General features: G+C 49.1%; 1 protein-coding gene across 2 annotated transcripts in view; it reads left to right on the forward strand.

Annotated features, from left to right (window-relative positions):
* Positions 1-774: 774 nt before the first annotated feature.
* CALN1 (calneuron 1) overlaps positions 775-22,892 on the forward strand; it is a 623,445-nt gene continuing 601,327 nt past the window's right edge. Inside the window, exon 1 of one of the 2 annotated variants that reach the window (XM_017509722.2) lies at positions 775-1,036. The gene's annotated coding sequence lies outside the window, so the exon portion shown is untranslated. The remainder of the gene's footprint in view (positions 1,037-22,892) is intronic. The other variant, XM_017509721.2, reaches the window with a different exon arrangement.

Raw genomic sequence — 22,892 nt, forward strand, 5'->3', positions numbered from 1 at the left:
GTATGTGTGTACATAGGCAGGCATGTGTATGCATATGCATGGACAGGCATGTGTGTGTACATGAACAGGTGTGTGTGCATGGCAGGCATGTGAGTGTGCATGGCAGGTGTGTGTGTACATGGGCAGGTGTGTGTGTGTGCATGGGCCAGTGTGTATGTATAACAAGTAGGCATGGGTGTGTGCATGGCAGGCGTGTGTGTGCATGGCAGACATGTGAGTGTGCACAAGCAGGTGTGTGTGTGCATGGGCCAGTGTGTATGTATAACAGGCAGGCATGGGTGTGTACATGGCAGGTGTGTGTGTACATGGGCAGATGTGTGTGTGTGTGCGTGCATGGGCAGGCATGTTTGTGCATGGGCAGATGTGTGTGTGTATGTGTGTGTGGGCGGGTGCGTATGTATAATGGGTAGGCACGTGTGTGTGTGGATGGCCGGGTGTGTGTGCATTCAGCTTACATAAGTGGCGATACTCTCAGGAGAGGGGCACACAATATAGACCAGGTTTCCCACTTTCCCCAGGCTGTGTCCTGTGCAGTTCTGTGTCTGAAGAGGGTGTCACTGGTGTCCCCTGCCTTCACGGAGCCCAGCTCTTTCCCTCGGTCTGGAGGACAGTGAGCAGGACACTGGTGCTCCCTGGGGTAGGCAGTGCCTGGGTCCACAGTCCTGTGGTTCCGATTCAGACCGTGCAGCCCGGGAGGCTCCGGTGTTTCTGGCCGCACTTTTCCACCTTCCCAGTCCTGTTTCCTTGCCAGAGTGAGCCGGCTGCAGGAAGCTTTCCCAGCAGCGGGAGCAGCAGCCAGCGCAGACACGGCAGCAGCCACGGCAGCAGCAGCACTGGCACCCTTCAAATTGGGACTCTAGCCCTTTAAATCTGCTCAGTTACCAAAAAAGAAGAGGCATCAGACCCTGTTAATTAAAGCTCGCCCCGGTCCGTCATTCTGGGGAGCTGCAGTGCTCTGCTCCTTCCTGATGGCTTAGAGGTTCTCCTGAACTCCCAGCCATGGATCTTGGAGAATTGCCACCGAGATCAGCAGGAGGTATGACCCTTGCCGATGACACTGTGAAGCTTGTGTGGCTCTAAGTCAGTGCTACCACTGACTGCATGGATGCTGCCTGCCTTCCCCCTCTGCTTTCCTCTTCCCCTCTTCCTCCTCTCCAGTTTCCCAGCTTGTGTTTAGTTGAGACAGAATCAAGTTTTCCTGGGTTTCGGAGGAAGGGGAGGGGTAGGAAGATCTGGAGGTGGCTCCTGGCGTGTTTGTTTTGGCCCTAGCTTCACCCAGCTGTCAAAGTGCTTTGCAGGAGCGGGGAAGCACGCTTCTTTCAGCTCTGGCTCGTGCAAAACTGCTTCCTCCCAGCTGGGTCCCTTCCCCTTGGAGATGATGAAAAGGGCATAACCCTGACTTGACCTGCTTACCACATGGATGCCCTGCCGCTGGCCGGGAAGATGGCCGTGTGGCTGCGCTCCTGCGTTACTGGAAAACTCATTCCATACAACTTTCTCCCTGTAAATCGTCCCAGAGGAAGGTCTGGCCGCGACACCTGTCCCCCTCCCCGCCCCTGCCCTCATTCTCCCCCGCTCTTTACTTTCTGAACGCTGCTTCTTCAAATGCTTGCTGTATGATTTCCGGAATTCCTGACCCTGTCCCTTGTACCTTTTGAGGAAGCTCACTTCTAGCGGAGTCTCAGGTTCGGTGGCAGAGTTATTTTGATTCAGGAACCTGCTCTAGCCTGGCAGAGAGAAGGAGGAGATTTATCTTTTTTGAATGTTGCGTTGTGTGAATTGTACTTGGGCCCAGGGAACACCTATCTGTAAATCTGTCATTGATTTGTCTCTGACCCCCACGGGGTGTCTTCTGGGCGAAATGCTCTTCCCGAGTCATACCCAAAGGAAAGATTTCCTTCCTATCAGCTAGACACGACTTCACAGACATCCCTGAAAGTCAGACTCAGGTAGACGGAGGCGTTTTCATCGTCCTGAGTGACGGGGGTCCTGAGTCTCCAGGGGTCCCAGGGGCGTGTGGGAACAGGGCTTCTAAGGACTTCCAATTCCCCAGCTGGGGGAGGAGCTTGAGAGGGAAAGTGCTTTACTGAATTGTCCAAGGGCTTTAAAATGCTGAGTGGTTAACATCCCCATTCAAGTCTGGAGAGGGATCTGAGCCAAAACACAGCTCACGTGAGTAGGGATTTCCCCCCGAAGTGATTGCCTGCAGAGTCCTGAACTGTTCCCATGAACATGTATTTGCAGCTAAATCCCTTTGCAATCCCGTGGCCAAGGATGGGCACTTTCTCTGGGTGAATGTCCTGGAAGTCAGCCTGTCTGCTTCCCAGACACTGGGGGTGCAATGCGTTTTGTTTGATCTGAATCATCTAAATCTCCGCTGTGTCAGAAACCCTCCGGTTAGGAGAGGCAATCATTGTGAGTTTGGGAGTGAAGCTCCTGGTGGGGTGAATTCTTAGCTCATGCCCGTCGGTGGATCTGTGTGGCTGATTTAAAGATTCTAAAGGAGGAACCTCGGGAGAGATGCTTCCTGCAAAGAGGAGCTTGGACATGGAGGCCTTGGTCGTGCTGATTGGAGGAAGGAGGCTTTGGCAGGGTGGCATTGGGGTTTTGAGGTCCTTTTTAAAGGCCGTGCTCTCAGCTGCTCTGTGAGGGTCAGGTTCTCTCCAGGAGCTGGGGATGTAAGTGGACCGAGGCGAGTTCCCTGAGCTCACAGACGGTTCCGTGGAGAAACGTCATCTACACAGCTGTCAGCACTTCTTCCTCTGCTGCCTGGTGGCCCAAGGGTCAACACCCTTCTCCAACTTTCTAGGGGAAGCCAAGAGGGGCTTGGGATAACTGTGTTCTTGGACCAGCTGGGCACATTAACAAGAAGTAATTAAGTAGACTGTTGCTTTGCGTCAAATTTTCTTTTCAAGTTAATGGTGTGTGTGTGTGTGTGTGTGTGTGTGTGTGTGTGTGTGTTTAATTCACCGGGTGGCTGCTGGCTTTCACGAAGCTGTAAACAGGTGCCAGTGGAGTTTGTTTAGACCTGGCCACTTTGTGCAGTTCTGAGGTCCGCTGACCTTCCTTTTTAATGGCGGTGGTGTTTCACCCATCAATCTCTCCTGTCCCTCAATCCCCACGACACCGTGGTCCACTGACCTTCCTTTAATGGCCTTGGCGGGCTCTTGGCTTACAGGGTGGTGGGAGAGGCATGGCCTTTGGGGACTAACAGGCCTTCGTTGGAATCTCGGCTTCATCACACAAGAGCATGTAGCCTGGGCTGGTGATGAATCTCACTGGGCGTCAGTGTCTCCGTCTGTGATATGGGAACGTTGTCAGGATTCAACGGAGTCATTTAGCTAAAGTCTGTGCATGTAGCTGGTATAAAGGAGTATTTCCTCTTTCAAGTGCGGCTGCCTTGAATTCAGTCAACACTAACACAAGGGACTGCACTGTTTAAATAGCTGCGGTGACTCCCGCACTGACCGCTGGACTGTGCCTTTTCTGAGGGTAGATATGACCTCTTCCCTGTCACTGTCTGTCTCCCAAAAGCTAGCACAGGGCCTGGCCTGGCATGAGAGCAATATAAAAGTTTATTGAATGAATACACGCTGGCCTGTGGACACGTAACCTTCAGTGTAGGTGGCTTTTAATGACTAAGCAAAACCAATTCTCACTCAGTTGACTTAAGAAATACAGCCGAGCCAGTTAGATCAAAGAGCCTCGTGACTGTAATAAATCTGGATTAAGGTGTATCCATTTGTGGGGCAATTTGAACTGTAATAAAAAAGAATGTCTCCTGCGCTGGAACCCGTACCACGTGCCCGCGGACCCCAGGAGTGCCCCAGGAGCGTCTCATTGCTGGCAGCTCCCGTCTTCATGTGCAGCTTCCTTCTTTTCATGCTTTGAAGAAGAGGCTCTGAAAGGGGAGAGCAGCTCTGAATGGAAGGAGGAACTCCAACTGTTACTCTGGTGCATAGAACGAGTCTGTCAGTACATCAGTCCATTAGAAAGGGTGAGCTGATTTGCGTAGAGACACTTAGTACCTACTGGGGAGACCCATTGATTATATATATATATATATATATATATATATATATATTTAAATGATTGATTGATTGAGATGGAGTCTCGCTCGCTCTGTTGCCCGGCTGGAGTGCAGTGGTGAGATCTCTGCTCACTGCAACCGCCACCTTCCAGAGGTTGCAGTAAGCCTAGATTGCACCACTGCACTCCAACCAGGCGACAAGAGAGAAACTCGGTCTCAAAAAAATATATATATGTATATATCAAAGACAGTCATCATCATCAAAACGAATACCAGCACCAGCACCTGACATTCACAGAGGGTCTCTCTAGCTAGGGGTTGGAGGCACCTACATGAGATTGGCTGCCCCTATTCTCAAGTAAAGGGATAGGTGGGTAAATAGTGTGTGTCCTGTCGTCCCAGCACTTTGGGAGGCTGAAGTGGGTGCGTCATCCGGGTCAGGAGTTCAAGACCAGCCTGGCCAACATGGTGAAACCCTGTCTCTACCAAAAATACAAAAGTTAGCCAGACGTGGTGGCAGGTGCCTATAATCCCAGCTACTTGCCAGGCTGAGGCAGGAGAATTGCTTGAACCCAGGAGGTGGAGGTTGCAGTGGGCCGAAATTGAACCACTGCACTTCAGCCTGGGCAACAAGAGCAAAACTCTGTATCAAAAAAAAAAAAATAGTAGGTGTCATAGGCTATGAGAGGCACGAGTCCGGTGGACTGTGGGAGGATAATGACCTTGGCCTTGGGATCATGATCCAGTAGATGATCCCCAGACGGAGTCCCAGCAGAGGAGGCCATGGGGTCACATCCTCGGCTGAAGAAGCTACGTGTGCAAAGAACAGAGGCGAAAGACACACTAGAGGGAGTGAGCAAATCTGTCTGACTGCTACGGGGGGTCGTGTGACGACAGAAGAAGCTGAAGAGCTGGCAGGGGTCAGATCCCAAGGGACTCTGGGTGCCTGAAAGAGGGGACTTCATTTTGAAGGACATGGAGTCGATGAAGGTTTTTAAGAAACGGAATTACCTTGGAAAATTGAATTTAACAACTACGCACTGAGCATCAATCCTATACCAAGCTGTGTCCTGGGCACCGGGGACGTGGCGGGGACACAACATAAAAAATCCCCGCTCTTGTGGGACTCCCAGGCAGTGAAGAAGACAAAACAGTAAGACACGGAAAGTTAAATTGTACATAGCACGTTGGTGACGCACGCCATGGGAGAAAGGCAGCCGAGGAGGAGGGTGAGGTCCCAACAGCGATGAGGCGTGGGGGTGCGTGTGCAACCCCAAATAAAATGCAATCACAAATCAACGAAGATGGCCGCAGAATGAACACTCTGGGAGGCTTTGTTGTAAGAATGGTGGCTTTTGCCTTGAGTGAGATGGGAGGCAGTGCTGGGCTTTAAACATTTGAAAAAGATCCTCCTCACTGCTGTGTTGAGGAAAGATTGTGGGTGGGCAAGGTGGGGGCAGGATGACCAGCCAGGAGGTGAACATATAACCCAGGCGAGAGGCTATGGGGGCTGGCCAGCGGGGTACCGTGGGGAGCTCTGCTGGATGCTTGGATGCTGAGCGCTTTGCTTCCCCAGGATGGAGGCGATGGGACGTGCTGACGGCTGGGAGACTTGTGTGAGATGACTCGAGGATGACTCAAACTTCCTCGGCCTGACACGGGGCCAGCTGTGGGCGGAGCAGGTTTGGGAGAGACGTCTGTGGAGGCTCCTGGTGGACATGTTGAGTGGGCAGTCCGGGGTTCACGGGAGAGATCTGGGCTGGAGACAGCCTTGGAATCGTCAGCGTACAGATGGTATTTAAAGCCGTCTTGGATGAGATCATCGGGAGAGGGAAGGGCCGAAGGACTGAGTCCTGAGGCGTCACAGCTATTTACAGGGAAAAGATGACCAGAAAGCCGCCCAGGAGGCTGAGAAGCAGGTGTCTTCCTTCTTCCTTGTTCAGGATGATTTGCCCCCTTTCTATGTTCTACGTCCTCGTCTCTCCTGGCACCAAGACTCATAGCTCATTCTCCCTTTTTTTTTTTTTGAGATGGAGTCTTGCTCTGTTGCCCAGACTAGAGTGCAGTGGTGCAATCTCAGCTCACTGCAAACTCTGCCTCCCAGGCTCCAGCGATTCTCCTGCCTCAGCCTCCCAAGTAGCTGAGATTACAGGCACATGCCACCATGCCCGACTAATTTATATATTTTTAGTAGAGAGGGAGTTTCACCATGTTGGCCAGTCTGGTCTCGAACTCCTGACCTCAGGTGATCCTCCTGCCTCGGCCTCCCAAAGTACTGGGATTATAGGCGTGAGCCACCGCGCCCGACCCTCATTCTCCCATTTTTTAACATGTCTCTTTCTCCTGGCTTCTTCTCGCTTCCCTATAGGTCTGCTAAGATCTTTCTCATCTCAAAAAGAACCTTCCCTTAGCTTCCACGGACTCCCTTAACTTTTGTTCTGTTGTTCTCTTTTTCTTCACAGATAAACTTTTCTTTCTTTCGGCATTAATCAAGCAACTGCTGTATGCCAGGCATAAAGAATGTGGAAACAAAAGACAGTTTTTACCATACTCGAAAGAATATTTATTTATAACTTGTCTACTCCTGTAAAGCATTTTGGATACCATTTTTGACATGTATATATAATGAAATATAAAATATATGATCATAAACTAAACATATAACATTTTGTGCTAAAAGTTTGTATTCTAAAATATAATTTAGAACAGAGGAGCAAGATCAAGACAGAAAGCAGAATGCAGAAATAAAGGTCATAAGATTCTATTTCATTTCATTTTCATTACTGTTTGTTTTTGAGACAGAGTCTCACTCTGTTGCTGTTGGAGTATAGTGGTGGTCTCGGCTCACTGCAACCTCTGCCTCCTGAGTTCAGGCCAGTCTCCTGTTTCAGCCTCCATAGTAGCTGGGATTACAGGCGAGAGCCACCACACTCAGCTAATTTTTGCATTTTCAGTAGAGATGGGGTTTCCTTATGTTGGCCAGGCTGATCTTGAACTCCTGGCCTCAAGTGATCCGCCGGCCTCAGCCTTCCAAAGTGCTGGGATTACAGGCGTGAGCCACTGTGCCTTGTCAGATTCTACTTTGTTTTAATTTTGAGAGACAAAGTCTCACTATGTTGTCCAGGCTGGTCTTAAACTCCTGGCCTCGAGTGACCCTCCTACCTTGGCCTTCCAAAGTGTTGAGATTACAGGCATGAGCCACTGTGCCTGGCTGGTTATGAAATTCTGTAAGAATACAGTCGAGCCACTAATCTGATCAGAACTTTCCGGTCAGAAAACGGAAATGAGAATTTCTTTAAAAAAATTACCTATTCTGTCAGATCATAATTGTATGGGTCAGTACATATTTGGGTTTTGGGTGCTACCTAACCAGGGCTCAGACCAAGAAATAGGGCCCGGCCCACGCCCCAGTGCCACTCCCGTGATCAGTTCCCGTTGGCTCCCTCCCCAGGGACCGACATGAACCGTTTGCCTGCTTTAAGCTATTTTGGGAATTGCTTTCGGAGTTTTGTTGTCTGTGAGATGATATGCTAGTTCCTCAAGGAAAACCAAAGCTTTCTGGCATTTAATTCAAAAAGAATACAGTTTGATCCTTGAACAAAACGAGTTTGAACCGTAAGGGCCACTTATACATGGATCTGCTTCTGCCACCGCCATGCCTGTCACAGCAAGACCAGCCCTCTTTTTCTTCCTCCTCCTCAGCCTCCTCAAGGTGAGCAAGACAAGGATGAAGACCTTTATGATGATCCGCTTCCTTTTAATGAAGTCAGTGTATTTTTTCTTCTTCATGGTATTTCAATAACATTTCCTCTTCTCTAGCTTACTGTATTGTAAGAATACAGAATATATTACATCTAACACGCAGCATATGTGTTGATCAACTGTTTACGTTATCAGTAAGGCTTATCCAGTCAACAGTAGGGTATTAGCAGTCAGGTTTTTGGAGATTCGAATGTCATACGTGACTGGGCTAGGAGCTCATGCCTGTAATCCCAGGACCTTGGGAGGCAGAGGCAGGAGGATTGCATAAGCTGAGGGTAGCCTGGGCAACATGGTGAAACCTCATCTCTAGAATTAATTTTAAAAATTAACTAGTTATGATGGCGTGTGGCTGTAGTTACAGCTACTCAGGAGGCTGAGGCAGGAGGATCACCTGAGCCCAGGAGGCTGCAGAGAGCTGTGATGGCACACTGCACTCCAGCTTAGCAACAGAGTGATACACTGTTTCCAAAAAAAAAAAAAGGTGTGTGCAGATTTTCAACTGACTGGAGTAGGGGGAGCAGCACCCCTAACCCCCACAGGGTTTGGGGGTCAACTGGATTTTCTTCTGAGGTTTCACTTAAGGAATGCTGAAAAGTTAGGTGGCCTCTACCTTGCCCCTTTCCATAACATACTTTGGAGAGCATGCAAATGTATGTGTGTGTACCAAAAGGTAAAATATAGACTTATAAACTAAGGATAAAAACACGAAGAGTGGCAGTTACTTGCGCTGATTGAAGCCCAACCAGGGGCAGTCAGAAGGTGGAATCTGGAGAGGATGGAATGTTAAGTGCCAGTGAGATGAAGCAACATAAGGCCAGGAAGTGTCCCTCGGAGTTAGAAAGCAGGAGGCAGCCAGCCAGGTTCCTGGAGTGAGGAAGGCAGCAGTCAGATTGCGGGAAGAGGTCAAGGAGGGAGTGAGAGATTTGCTGTGACGCCTCCACCCGGAGACTACGATTTTAAGACGGTCTGTTCTCACGGGAGGGAGAGAAAAGATGGCAGGTTAGAAGACCTTGCAAAACATAAGGAAGGATTTTGTTTATTTCTTGATAGAATGAAAGAGACTTAGTCATGTTTTGGAGAGATAGGTAGTCAAGAAATACAGGCAAGGCTGATGTCTGTAATCCCAACACTTTGGGAGGCTTAGGTGGGAGGATGGCTTGAGTCCAGGAGTTCAAGGCCAGCCTGGGCAACGTAGCAAGAATCCATCTCTACAAAAAACAAAAATAAAAATAATTAGCCAGACATAGTGGTGTGTGGGACTACAGCTGGGAGAATCAGCTACTCAGGAAGCTGAGGCAGGGGGATTGCTTGATTGAGGTCAGGGGTTTCGACCAGCCTGGCAACATACCAAGACCTCATCTCTACAAAAAATAAACAGAAAAACAAATGAGTTGGGTGTGGTGGTGCACACCTATAGAACCAGTTGCTTGGGAGGCTGAGGTGGGAGGGTCGTTGGAACTCAGGAGGTCAAGGCTGCGGGGAGCCGTGATTGCACCACTGCTCTCCAACCTAGGCAGCAGAGTGAGACTGTCTCAAAAAGAGAGAGAAAGAAGGAAAGAAAGAGAAAAAGAGAAGGAAGGAGGAAGGAGAAGGAGGGAGGAAGAAAGGGAAGGAGGAAGGGAGGGAGGAGGAAAGGAAGGAAAGAAGGAAAGAAAAAGTAAAAAGGGAGGGAGGGAGGAAAGAAGGAAGGAAGGAAAGGAAGAAAGGAAGGCAAAAGATAAAGAGGAGAGAAAAGATAGTTAAAGCAAGCAAAAACCTAGATACATTTGCATGTGTGTGCGCGTGTGTGCATGTGTGCGTGCGTGTGCGCGCATGTGTGCGTGTGTGTGCATGCGCGCAAGTGTGCGTGTGTGTGTGCGTGTTTGTGTGCGTGTGTGTACGCGTGTGTGCGCACTCACACACTTAGTGAGTGTCCACCTTGTGTTTTTATTTTCCAAATGAAAAAACTGAGACCCATGGTTTTCGGAAAGGTAAGAGAGAACAGCGGAGCTGCACCCCGGATCTCCAGACTACTTGACTGTATTTCCAGAACTCTGCACTTGCAGGCATTTTCACAACTCTCCCTCCGAATCTCTAAAACTTGAGTGTTTCTAAAATTTCAGCATGCACCAAAATCATCTAGAGGTTCCTTTTTTTTTTCTTTTTGAGACAGGATCTCACTTTGTCACCAGGCTGGAGTGCAGTGATGGAATCACAACTCATTGCAGTCTTAACCTCCTTGGCTCAAGCAGTCCTCCCTGCTTAGCCTCCCAAGCAGCTGGGACTACAGACATGTGCCACCACGCTTGGCTAATATTTTATTTTCTGTAGAGACGAGGCCTCGCTATGTTGCCCAGGCTCATCTAGAGGTTTTGTCAAGACACAGATTTCTTAGGCCCCACCCCTTCTGAATTTCTGGTTCAGTAGAGCTGGGAAGAGGCTAAGAATTTGCAGCTTCAGCAGCTTTCCCAGGTGACGCTGAGGCTGCTTCTCAGAGTGCCACACTTGGAGAACATTATTCAAGAGGGGGTGTGCCCAGAGCAGGCAGGGAGGGAGGCAGAAAGGCTAGGCTGGGGCCCCTGGAAGCAAGCATCTTCTTCTGTCACCTGAGCTTGTTTCCCTTGGGTCAGGCCTGAATGAGGTGTGGGTGGCCAGCTGCCAGGCCCACGAAGATCAGCACCATTTCACCTAGTCACCAAGAGACTCAAGGAATGCAGTCGTATTTGTCTGTTCTCACGCTGCTAATAAAGACATACCTGAGACTGGGTAAGTTAAAAAGACATTTAATGGACTTCTTACAGTTCCACGTGGCTGGAGGGGCCTCACAATCAGGGCAGAAGCTGAAAGGCACAAGGCTGCCTACATGGCAGCAGACTAGAGAGAATTTGTGCAGGGAAGCTCCCCCTTGTAAAAGCATCAGACCTCCTGGGACTTAGTCACTGTCATGAGAACAGTACGGGGGAACCACCCCCATGATTCAGTGACCTCCCAGTGGGTCCCTCCCAGACACGCAGGGATTATGGGAGCTGCAATTCAAGATGAGACTTGGGTGGGGACACGGCCAAGCCCTATCAGCAGTGTGGCAGCCTGAGCTCTGGGACTGATCCCAGGAACCAGGCTGTCATTAAATACAGCACAGCCTGTGCTTCTACGGCTTCCTGCCTTCCATGGAAAGCAAACCACAGGGAAGCTGGCCATGCGGCCCCAGGCTGGGGAGCGTGTCATAGGTCACATTTCCCTTGCAGGCACTCAGGCCAGTGCCCCTTCGCCACTCCCCAAGGGAACGGGGAGCGCCCAGCTGGGTGAGACCCAAGACTCCTCTTGAGCTTATTCCATTACCTTGGCACTCAGAGCATATGTCAAGTGAATTCTGTGTTTCTGGCAGGTTATTACGCGCTGAATTAGTGTAGTGAAATAAAAGCTATAATAAAGCTGTACCGCACTCTTAAATTGTTAAAATTTATTAGAAAATGTGCATAGTTATTAACTGATTTTCGCCTGTGTGCATTTGCTTGTGCCGAAGCCAGGGAAGATGAAAAGTGGCTCTGTCAAACGGCGGCTGAGGGTTGGCTCCTGGAATTCTCCAGAGAGTCCTAAATGGGACAGCACATTCACAAATTCTCCGAGCACTGCTGGCCTGTCCGCCGCGGCTGCTGCCTCCCTCCCATGCTGCCTGAGGCCCTCCAGGCCTGCACATTGTGGTCCCAGGGGAAGAAAACCCATCTGTCCACTTCCAGGAGGCCCCTGCGGCCAAGGGAGGCGTGGATGAATGGGGCCCTGCGTCTCTCCAGTGTTTACACTTCGGAGGCACAGTTACTCACCCTCGCTGGTCTGGGGACAGAACGTTCAAGCCCAGGAAAGCTGTTGGAGATGAGCTCCCACCACATTCTCCTCCGTTATCTCTGCTGGCTGGTTTCCTATTTCTTTCTTTCTTTTTTTTTTTAAATTGTACTTTAGGTTCTGGGGTACATGTGCAGATCATGCAGGATTGTTGCATAGGTACATACATGGCAGTGTGGTTTGCTGCCTCCATCCCCCCGTCACCTATATCTGGCATTTCTCCCCGTGTTATCCCTCCCCACCCCTTGCTGTCCCTCCCATTCCCCACCAACCGACTGCAGTGTGTGATGCTCCCCTCCCTGTGTCCACGTGTTCTCACTGTTCAACACCCACCTATGAGTGAGAACATGTGGTGTTTGGTTTTCTGTTCTTCTGTCAGTTTGCTGTGAATGATGGTTTCCAGGTTCATCCATGTCCCTATGAAGGACACGAACTCATCGTTTTTTATGGCTGCGTAGTATTCCATGGTGTATATGTGCCACGTTTTCCCTGTCCAGTCTATCACTGATGGGCATCTGGGTTGGTTCCAGGTCTTTGCTATTGTACACAGTGCCACAGTGAGCATACGTGTGCACGTGTCTTTATAATAGAACAATTTATAATCCTTTGGGCGTCTCCTATTTCTTGCCTTTTTTCCCCTTAGAGACTGGATCTTGCTCTGTTGCCCAGGCTGGAGTGCAATGGTGCAATCATGGCTCACTGCAGCCTTGAATTCCTGAGCTCGTGACCCTTCCACCTCAACCTTCTGAATAGCCAGGACTACAGGCACATGCCACTACATCCAGCTAATTTAAAAAAAAACAAACACAGCTTTCTCTTTTTCAGTGGCCGGGTCTTGCTATGTTGCTCAGGCTGGTCTCAAACCCCTAGCCTCAAGTAATCCTCCCACCTCAGCCTCCTGATCACAGGCGTGAGCCACCATGAGTGGCCCCTACCCTGACTTTTGAAAACCCAAAGAAGCAGCCAAATTTTCCTTAGCTCAACTAGGGCCATTTCCTGATTGCCTCATCAGCAACGAGCTGGTTATTGACTGTCTGGGCCTCCCATGAAGTGCAGAAATGCAGCAAGAAAGTTTCTCCTGCTGTTCTGCTCTGTGGGGAGGTGGAGGACCACTCGTTTTCAGAAAGAGTGATGCTTTTAGTCCTTAGCACTTAGGATGTGGGAGCCCTCCATGGTCTTATAGCTAAGAAAGCTCACCTTACTACCTCTCCTGGAAAGATCTCTCCGGTAACTAATTCTACCATTCTTTGTAAAAAAAATTTTTTTTTGAGACAGAGCCTTGCAATGTCACCCAGGCTGGAGTGCAATGCTGTGATCTCGGCTCACTACAACCTCCGCCTCCTGGGTTCGAATGATTCTCCTGCCTCAGCCTCCCAAGTAGCTGGTATTACAGGTGCGCACCACCACGCCAGCTAATTTTTGTATTTTTAGTAGGATGGGGTTTTACCATGTTGGCGAGGCTGGTCTGAACTCCTGATCCCGTGACCTGCCGCCTCAGCCTCCCAAAGTGTTGGCATTACAGGTGTGAGCCACCAATGCTCGGCCTGTAAATTATTTTTATCCTAAAAAAGAAGAAATGTTATTTTCCTTTTTTTTTTTTTTGAGACGGAGTCTCGCTCTGTTGCCCAGGCTGGAATGCAGTGGCATAATCTTGGCTCACCGCAACCTCCGCCTCCCAGGTTCAAGCAATTCCCCTGCCTCAGCCTCCCGAGTAGCTGGGATTACAGGTGCCCGCCACCACACCAGGCTAATTTTTGTATTTTTGGTAGAGACGGGGTTTCACCATATTGGTCAGGCTGGCCTCAAACTCCTGACCTCGTGATCCACCCACTTTGGGCTTCCAAAGTGTTGGTATTACAGGTGTGAGCCACAGCGGCCAGCCCTATTTGTTAACATTAAACACTCTTCCTTGATTTGGGGGTGAGGTGGAAAGCAGAGAGTGGACTGGAAAACGGGAAGTGATTTGTGCAATCCAATGTGCAGTCTCACTCTGTCACCCAGGCTGGAGTGCAGTGGCATGATCACAGCTCACTGCAGCTTTGAACTCCTGGGCTCAGTTAATTCTCTTCCTCAGCTTTCGGAGTAGCTGAGACTATAGGTGTGTGCCACCACCATGCCTGGCTAATTATTATTACTATTTTTTTTAGAGAAATGGGGCCTTTTTATGTTGCCCAGGCTGGTCTGGAATTCCTGGCCCAAGGCAACATTGGCCTCCCAAAGCTCTGGATTGCAGGCGTGATCCCCTGTGTCCCGTCTCCGAGGCACATTTCATTTGGAATCAGATCCCATAAGGCCTCCCTTTCAGCGGATGGCAGCATCTGCATTGGTTTTCTAGCCCTGGATCCTTGCCACCGCGAGACCCAGCTAGGTTGTACATTCATCTGAAGCCTGAGATGCTTCTGCTGAAGAAGCTGGGAGGCAGAGCTCAGAATAATTCCCAAATGCCAAGGCTGAGAGTTTTCTGGAGCCTCTGCCACTGTGCTCAGGTGTTTTTCTTGGGGTTTCTATGGATTTCCACTTAACAGCTGCAAGCACCCAGGGTGGGGTAGCAGGGCATTGTATCCTGATCCTGGGGGGCTCCCAGCCTTGGCATAATATGTGGAGTCCATGGTAAACTGAAAAACTCAAGGGCAGTGTGGGAGACTCTTGGGTTTTTTATTCCCCTGTTTCTATTTCGTTCCTGTTTATACGGCACAGCTGATACATGCCAAGAGTTGGGAGGAGACCCCTTGGTGGAATTCCTGCTATCTTGTGGATGTGCTGCTCTTGTGTGGATGGCAGTTAATCTATTTTCCTGGCCCTGAGGCAGTTCAGGCTGCTACCTGGTCAGGGGGCTGCTGGAGGGCGATCAGTATGTCAAAGACTGCTGCCAGGGGCAGGTTCCTTTCCCTCTTGTCGTCACTGATTCGGAGGAAAACGGAATTATACCAGCAGAAATTTAAGACACCTAAGCTCCAGTGAGATTGTCCAATGCCCTGAGTCTTCCCTTTTCTGCCCTTGAGCCTGAAGATGGTCCATGGGGTGTGTAGAAAGAGCAACCCATGTTTGGATTCAAACAGAGCCGTGGCCCTGTTCTTTTCCCGCCTCCCCTTATGTGGTATCCAGAAGATAAGGCGATTACGTGAATACGTAACGCAGCAACATCGAGTCCGTTTGCCAGCACCGTCCCTTTGCCCAGGCAGAGTGATCTCCTGGTTTTCAAAGACAGTGAAATTGCTGATGTGAGAGCTGGTGCTTGCTGAAGCATGTCATAAAGGAGCCGACTTCAGAGAGCCCTGGTGCACCGCAGAAACCCAATACTTAGGATCCGTTTATGTGTTCTCCACCTCTTCCAGGGAGGATGCAGGGTGGTGTGCAGAGATGAGTATCCAACTGCAGGACATAATTAAATGAAAAATAAATAGACAAAGGGAGAACCAGGCCAGAAAGGCAAGGATGGAGCCAGGAGTGAGGGGAGGACACAGAGTCCGTGACATCAGACCCTGTGCATTTACTGGAGGCAAAAGCCTGGGTGGCCCACTGCTAATAACAGCTTTATTGGTGGTTAAGAAAAATAGATTGGTGCCAGTCTCTGTGGCTCATGCTGTAATCCCAGCACTTTGGGAGGCTGAGGCTGGTGGATCATTTGAGGTCAGGAGTTCGAGACCAGCCTGGCCAATATGATGAAACCTCATCTTTACTAAACATACAAAAATTAGCTGGGTGTGGTGGTACAGGCTTGTAACCCCAGCTACTCGGGAGGCTGAAGCAGGAGAATCTCTTGAACCTGGGAGGTGGAGGTTGCAGTGAGCTAAGATTGAGCCACTGCACTCCAGCCTGGGCAACAGAGTGAGACTCCATCTGACACACACACACACACGAGAAAACTCTCTTGGCTTCACTCCCTGGGTAGTTATTTTTCCAACACTGTGAGCACTGGGTGAGGAATTTTGAGATAATTCTCCTAGACAAAAACTTGGAGGGCAGTTGTCCTGGGCTGCCGGTTGAGTGCAACCCCATATGCTCTAACAGTTGGCAGAGCTGGAGGTGGTCCTGAAATCCTCTTAGAACAGGGAACAGGTGACCAGGACACGTTCCGGAATACCATGCCATGTAGGACGCAGGTACAGCCGGACCAGTTCGTCAGAGCTGGCGTCGCTTCTGACTGGTTGGTGCTTGGCTCATGTCCATTTTGACTGGTCAGCGCGTGCGCCCGCAGGTGCTTAGATATTGAAAGGGCAGGCTGAGAAGCCCCTGGAGGGGAGTATTTCAGGTTCCATGTGAAGTCCAGGCAAAGGGTAGCCACATCCCAAGCGTTGACCATGGCAGAAAAACGTTTATCCAGAAAACAAAGCAGGTAACCTAAACAGCCACCTCAATCATTAACCTCCCTATAAAACTTTATGTTTAACCTTAAACATCATAATTTCCTTGTGTATCCTGTTATAAATTGACCACAAATTAAATACCTAGGTCCTAGAATTTATATATATATATGACTATTGCATCTATTAAAAATATGTATAATGATTATAAAAACATAATTACAGATAAATATATTATCTATAAATGTATAATTACTATGTGTAAATATATATAATCTATAAATATATAATGTATAAATATACATTATCTACATCTATAATAATTACATATAGTTATTAAAATATATAATTACAGGTGGGGTGGTGGCTTACACTTGTAATCCCAGCGCTTTGGGAGGCCGAGGTGGGCAAATCACCTGAGATCAGGAGTTTGAGAGCAGCCTGGCCAACAAGGTGAAACCCCGTCTCTACTAAAAAGACAAAAAATTAGCTGGGTGTGGTGGCAAGTGCTGGTAATCCCAGCTACTCCGGAGGCTGAGGCAGGAGAATCACTTGGACCTGGCAGGGGACGGAGACTGCAGAGAGCTGAGATCACACCACTGTACTCCACCCTGGGCAACAGAGCGAGACTCCATCTCAAATATGGATGTATGTATATACACACACAGGTATATTTACATATAATAATTATATATATTTATGTAATATATATTATATATAGAGAAACTCTAATAAATCATGAAGAACGTGAGGTTTTTTTGGAAAAATGGTGACCATTGAGTTTCAGAATAGCTATTCTACATGCTTTCTTTTTGGCAGTAATCTGAGATCAAAGTCACTTGTCTATAACAGCTACTACTAATTCATGACCATGAAACCATGCCCTCTGTTGAGAAGAGAATGGTAATGATTTTGTTCTCTGTCCTCATTCACTTCATCAAGGAGGGGCCTCAAATCCAGGGGAAAATCCCACATTACCCCACGTTCATTTAGGGGGGATATTTTCTATGGGCCGTTTGCTATTCTAGGTGCTGGAGATATTGCAAGGAACAAAATCAAAAAGGTTCCTGCCCTGACGGGACTCATAGTCTAGGGGTGAACAATAAATAATGGAAACTTAGCGAATATTTTCTTTTAGGACCTTGAGCTAATGTCAGTATCTGAATCCACTTGAGGTTGGTGTCCATTGATTGACTTTCCTCTTGAAGATGGATTCGATTTTCCTGTTTATGGGAATGTCTAATAATTTTGCATTCTACCCTGGACTTTGTGAACAATCTGTTGGGCAGACTCTGGGTTCCGTTGGGCACATCTGAAGAATACTGATTTCTTTGTCAGTTTTTGTTTCAGTAGGAAGTTAGCCCGCTGGACAGCCGCTACCATGTCTGTCTGGTTCTCTTAGGCTGAGCTGCGCTGCTTGGAGTCTGCTCTGTGTGTTGTGTAGTTAGGCGGTCAGCCAGAGGTTTGATAGAGCCACTTTCAAAATGTGGGTCCCCCCACTATGATTCTCTCTTTTCTGGTAGGCCCCTCTAACATTTGTCTTTCCTTTTCTTTTTTTTAAGAGATGGGGTTTGACATGTTGGCCAGACTGGACTTGTACTCCTGGACTCAGGCAATCTGCCCGCCTCGGCCTCCCAAAGTGCTGGGATTACAGGCGTGAGCCACCACACCTGGCCGTCCTTATAGCTTTCTAGCTGCTGGTGTCATCCTGAAGAGTCTTTTCTGATTTCGCCACAGTAAGACTTCAGGTTTCTGGCCTCGCACCAGCAGTAGTGCTGACTGGGGACTGCCTTCAGGTGAAAGCAATAAAAACCAAAAATTTGGGCAGGGCGTGGTGGTTTACACTTGTAATCCCAGCACATTGGGAAGCCAGTGCAGTGGATCACTTGAATCCCAGAGTTTGAGACCAGCGTGGGCAACACGGTGAAATCCTGCCTCTACAAAAAATACAAAAATCAGCTGGACGTGGTGGCATGTGCCTGTAGTTCCAGCTACTCGGGAGGCTGAGGCAGGAGGATCACTTGAGCCCAGGAGGTTGAGGCTGCAGTGAGCTAAGATCACACCACTGCCCTCCAGCCTGGACCACAGAGTGAGACTGTGTCTCTATAAAATAAAACAAAATAAAAACAAAACTAAAAATCAACCTGTGCCTTTCCCGCTTCCGAAAATCGCCTCCCTTTCAGTTTCTCCCTGCTCTGGGCCTCTTTCCAGTGCCTTCTACGCATAGTCTTTTGTATATTGTGCAGAATTTGTGATTATTGTTTGCATGACAGCTGGTCTAATACGAGCGACTCTGTGGTGATGAGAAGAACTCGAAAACTTAGCGAGTAAGTGAGCGAACAGATACGGTCATTCCCCATAGTGATCAACGCTGGGGTAAAACTCAGCGTGGCGGGGAGTGCCTGGAGTCTGTCTGCGGAGGGTCACTTCAGATGAGTGCGGAAGGGACACTGAGCTGAGGCTGGGATGACCTGGGGAAGCCACGTGTGCGTGGTGGGGCAGGAGCACCCCAGAGGGAATATCAGGTGTAACAACATTCAGGCAAGAAGGAGCGAGGTTGCAGGAGAGGCAAGGCTTCGGCAGTGGGAACGAGAGAGAAGGAGGCAGCGATGCAGGCAGCCCTGGGATTTTATTCCACGTAGAACAATCTGTCACTGAGAGGACTTTAAGCAAGACAGTGATGTGATCTATTTTGCTCATTCAAAAGATCACTGTGCAGCCCAGTGCTGTGGCTCCTGCCTGTAACCCCAGCACTTTGGGAGGCTGAGGTGGGAGGATAGCTTGAGGCCAGGAGTTCAAGACCCTGCCTCTACAATTACAACAATATCACCATTCATGATGGCATACGCCTGTAATCCCAGCTCCTTCGGAATGATGATTGTGCCACGTACACCAGCGGAGTGACAGAGAAAAACCCTGTTTCTAAAGAAAAAAACAGAAGGACATTGGAATCACGGTCCCTGCCGTCCTAAGGTGCTTACAGAGCATCTCTCTTGCAGAGTAAACGTCATCCTCCAACTCCGCAGAGTGGAGCAACAGGAAATCCTCCTCACCTCACTTCTGTGCTGCTTGGGAGGCCTGGACAGCCCAACAACCAGCTCCTTGCTGATGAAGCCATTGGGAAATGGCCCCAGTTGAGCTAAGGAAAATTTGGTTTCTTCTTTCAGCTGTCAAAGGGCAGGGTAGTGGCCGGGTGAGGTGGCTCACACCTGTCATCCCAGCACTTTGGAAGGCAAGGTGGGAGAATGGCTTGAGGTCAGGAGTTTGCGACCAGCTTGGCAAGGCCCCATCTCTACAAATGATTTGTAAAAATTAGCCAGGCGTGGTGATGTGTGCCTATCATCCCAGCTGCTTGGGAGGCTGAAGTGGGAGGATCGCGTGAGCCCAGGGAGTTGAGGCCGCAGTGAGACATGATCACACCACTGCACTCTAGCCTGGGTGACTGAGTGAGACCTCGTCTCGTTAAAAATCAAGATTGCTCTGATTCTGCAGAGAATAGGCAGGACAGCAAATGGGAAGCTCTTGTGAGAGGAGGAAGACAGGGGCTTGGGTGAGGATGCCACCACACAGACAGGCGCACCACGGGCAGTGAGCACCCGCACGCGCTGTAGAGTCTGTATGAACAGCAAACACGGATTGTCAGTGCAGGCCATAGCTGCTCACTGTCCCCAGAACCAAAGACTCAAGTGAGGCTGATAGAAGCACCTCCTAAGAGACCACTCCTCAGGGGATAAATACAGCCTAGTGCTTACAGCAGAACAGCCCCGCCTGGCCCTGTCTGTCCATCTCACGGTGCTTGGCCTGGGAAGTTTAGGCTCACGGTTTTTCAGCTACAGTAGATGTATTAGTTCGTTTTCACACTGGTTTAAAGATAATACCCGAGGCTCTGTAATTTATAAAGGAAAGAGGTTTAATGGACTCACAGTTCCACATAGCCGAGGAGGCCTCAGGAGACTTACAATCATGGCGGAAGGGGAAGCAAACATGTCCTTCTTCACGTGGCAGCAGGAAGGAGAAGCATGAACAAAGGAGGAGCTTCCAGATACTTATAAAACCATCAGATCTTGTGATACCTCACTCACGATCGTAAGAACAGCATAGGGAGACCGCCCTGTGATCCTGTCACCTCCTTCCAGGCCTCTCCCTCCACACCTGGGGATTACAATTCAAGATGAGATTTGAGGGGAGACAAAGAACCACAGCATGTCAGTACAGCACCTGCCGGCACTGGGTGGGCCAGCTGCCGTGGGCTGGCCCTGGCCCCTCCCCTTCTTCTGGTCCTTCAGCCAAGTGAGGCTTATCCGCACGGTCCCTGGGGTAAGTGGGCTCAAGTCTGGACGATGCATTCTTCACTTTCCAGAAGACAATGGCAGAAGGCCCTCCTGGTTTCCTGGCCTAAGCCTGGGTGCCAGCATCCCTCATCAGAGATGCCCCCAGTCAAAGGTAGCAGCCACCTGCACCCTGAGGCTTCTGCATCCTCTTAGCTGTGCTTCCTTCTGTCTTTGGCTTCCTCCGAGGGCACCCTGGGATGAGGGGGAGTTTGGTTGTAATTCTTGGAATCTCTTTCCCAAAGCCAACAGGTAGCCACCTCCCTGAGGGACGGAGTGGCCGCTCAGATGTGGGACTCTGTGTGCAGAGAGGTCTGGATTCAAATCTGCAATCTTAAGAATCTGCACATTCAAATTCTGCAAGCTTCGTAACCCCCTTAACGTCATCTTTTAGCAGGAATGCAAAAACCTCCTACTTCACAGGGCGGCTGTGAGACTCAGATGATATGGTAATGAGGGGATGGCCTGTTGCCTGCTCGACAGAACCAAGGCACTGTCAATCCATGTTGGCCGCAACAGTAACAGTGAGGTATACTACTTTCTATAATTCAGAACGGCCGACCCCTCAGGATGGGAAGATACTCACACAGTCATGGATGGACTGGAGCTGTGCTGGAACTCATGACTGTTGAGGCGTGGCACTGACTGGGAGCCTGGCCTCAGCCATGGGCACGTGGGGCTGGTAGTAACTGAGCAGCAGGCCAGGCCCAGAGGCTCACGCCAGCACTTTGGGAGGCCGAGGCAGGTGGATCACTTGAGGTCAGGAGTTCAAGACCACCCTGGCTGACATAGTGAAACCCTGTCTCTACTAAAAGTACAAAAATTAGCTGGGTGTGGTGGCGTGTGCCTGTAATCCTCGGTGCTTGAGAGGCTGAGGCAGGAGACTCACTTGAACCAGGGAGGTGGAGGTTGCAGTGAGCTGAGATTTTACCATTGCACTCCAGCCCAGGCAACAGAGTGAGACTCTGTCTCAAAAACAAGAACAAAAACAAACAAACAAAAAAACCTACCCCTCTCTGAGGTCCTTAGGGGGATTTAGCAACATGGATACCTGGGGGGGAATCGTGCCAACAAGTCCCAGAGCTTGTGGATTGATCGTTCACTGTGTCGCGTCCTCAGGCTCAGGAGAGAAACCTCAGAGATGGGCCCAGCCTTAAATCCACCTGAGTCCTGTGAATGTTGCCATTCATCTAAAATGGGCCTCAACTTATCAAGGTAGAAAATAAAAAAGGAAGCTACTCAGGAGTTTGAGGCAAGAGGATCTCTTGAGGCTAGGGGTTTAAGACCAGTCTGGTCAGCTACCCTGACCCAGGGGTGGTATCTCTGGGTCTCCTAGGGGTGAGGTTACCTGGAAAGCCAGCCTTGGATGGTCTGGAGGTCTATTTGGAGGACAGACAGCTTGAGGGACAGCTGTGAAGGAGGAAAACCTCCTGCCCTGCCTCTGTGCTGGTCCCTGCCCTGGGGCTAGGCTTTCTGTGCTACTCAGAAAGGCAAAATTAAAAAGGAAAGAAGAAAGAAGGGAAATAAAAGAAGCATATTTGTCCAGGGATACAGGAATTGTAGAAAGTAGGAAAATTAAAACTTGAAATTGAAAGAAAAATTAGAAGAAATAAAGACTAAAGGAAAATACAATACAAGAACAAATCTGAATAATTCCATCCATTGAAGATGAAGATTGGGTGAAATTGATAAGATGAAATAAGATAAAATCTTTTTTCTTTCTTCTTTTTTTTTTTTTCTTTTTGAGATGGAGTCTCTGTTTCCCAGGCTGGAGTGCAGTGGCACAATCTTGGCTCACTGCAACCTCTGCCTCCCAGGTTCAAGCGATTCTCATGCCTTAGCCCCTGAGTGGCTGGGACCATGCCTGGCTAATTTTTGTATTTTTCTTAGAGATGGAGTTTTGCCATGTTGACCAGGCTGGTCTCGAACTCCTGACCTCAAGTGATCCACCCGCCTCGGCCTCCCAAAGTGCTGGGATTACAGGCCAAAATGAAATCTTACAATCTGAAATAAGACGAATCTGGTAAGATAAAGACAAAATGACACAGTGAGAGTTCATGTAAGAGATAAAGACGAAGATGAGATGTCAAAAGCTGAAAGGCTGAACAAGAGAGAAACACTTAGGAAAAGGTGAAGATTTCCATGAAGGATGAACAATAAGAATGAAACAGGTAAATGATAATTTGTATAAATGGAATCTCACTTGGAGGGAATATTTTAAGAAGTCAGCTGGAAGCACTTGCAGAGGAGGAGGGAAGTGGCTTTGTAACCAGTTCTTAGAGTGTCCTAAACTAAGCCATCCCTCTGCAGAGGATGGTGTCACTCAGCAAGAAGAATTAAAGGATGCTGGGGACCCTGCAGCTTTATTTATCAGCTGCTGCTGCCACCTTGAAAAGCTTTTATCAAAATAAACAGCCAGGGGGCTTGTGGCTACTCAAGAATCTCAGCATCGAGAATCATTGGGGGAATGCAAATCAAAACCACATGGGATACCATCTTACTCCTACAAGAATGGTCAAAGTTACAAAGTCCAAAAACAATAGATGTTGTAGTTGATGTGGCGGAAAGGAAGCACATCTCCACTGCTTATGGAGCTTCCTTAAATAACTAAAAGTAGGTCTACCATTTGATCCAGCAGTCCCACTCCTG

Source organism: Cebus imitator, unplaced genomic scaffold (genome assembly GCF_001604975.1).
Source record: "Cebus imitator isolate Cc_AM_T3 unplaced genomic scaffold, Cebus_imitator-1.0 Scaffold419, whole genome shotgun sequence".
Classification (NCBI taxonomy): domain Eukaryota; kingdom Metazoa; phylum Chordata; class Mammalia; order Primates; family Cebidae; genus Cebus; species Cebus imitator.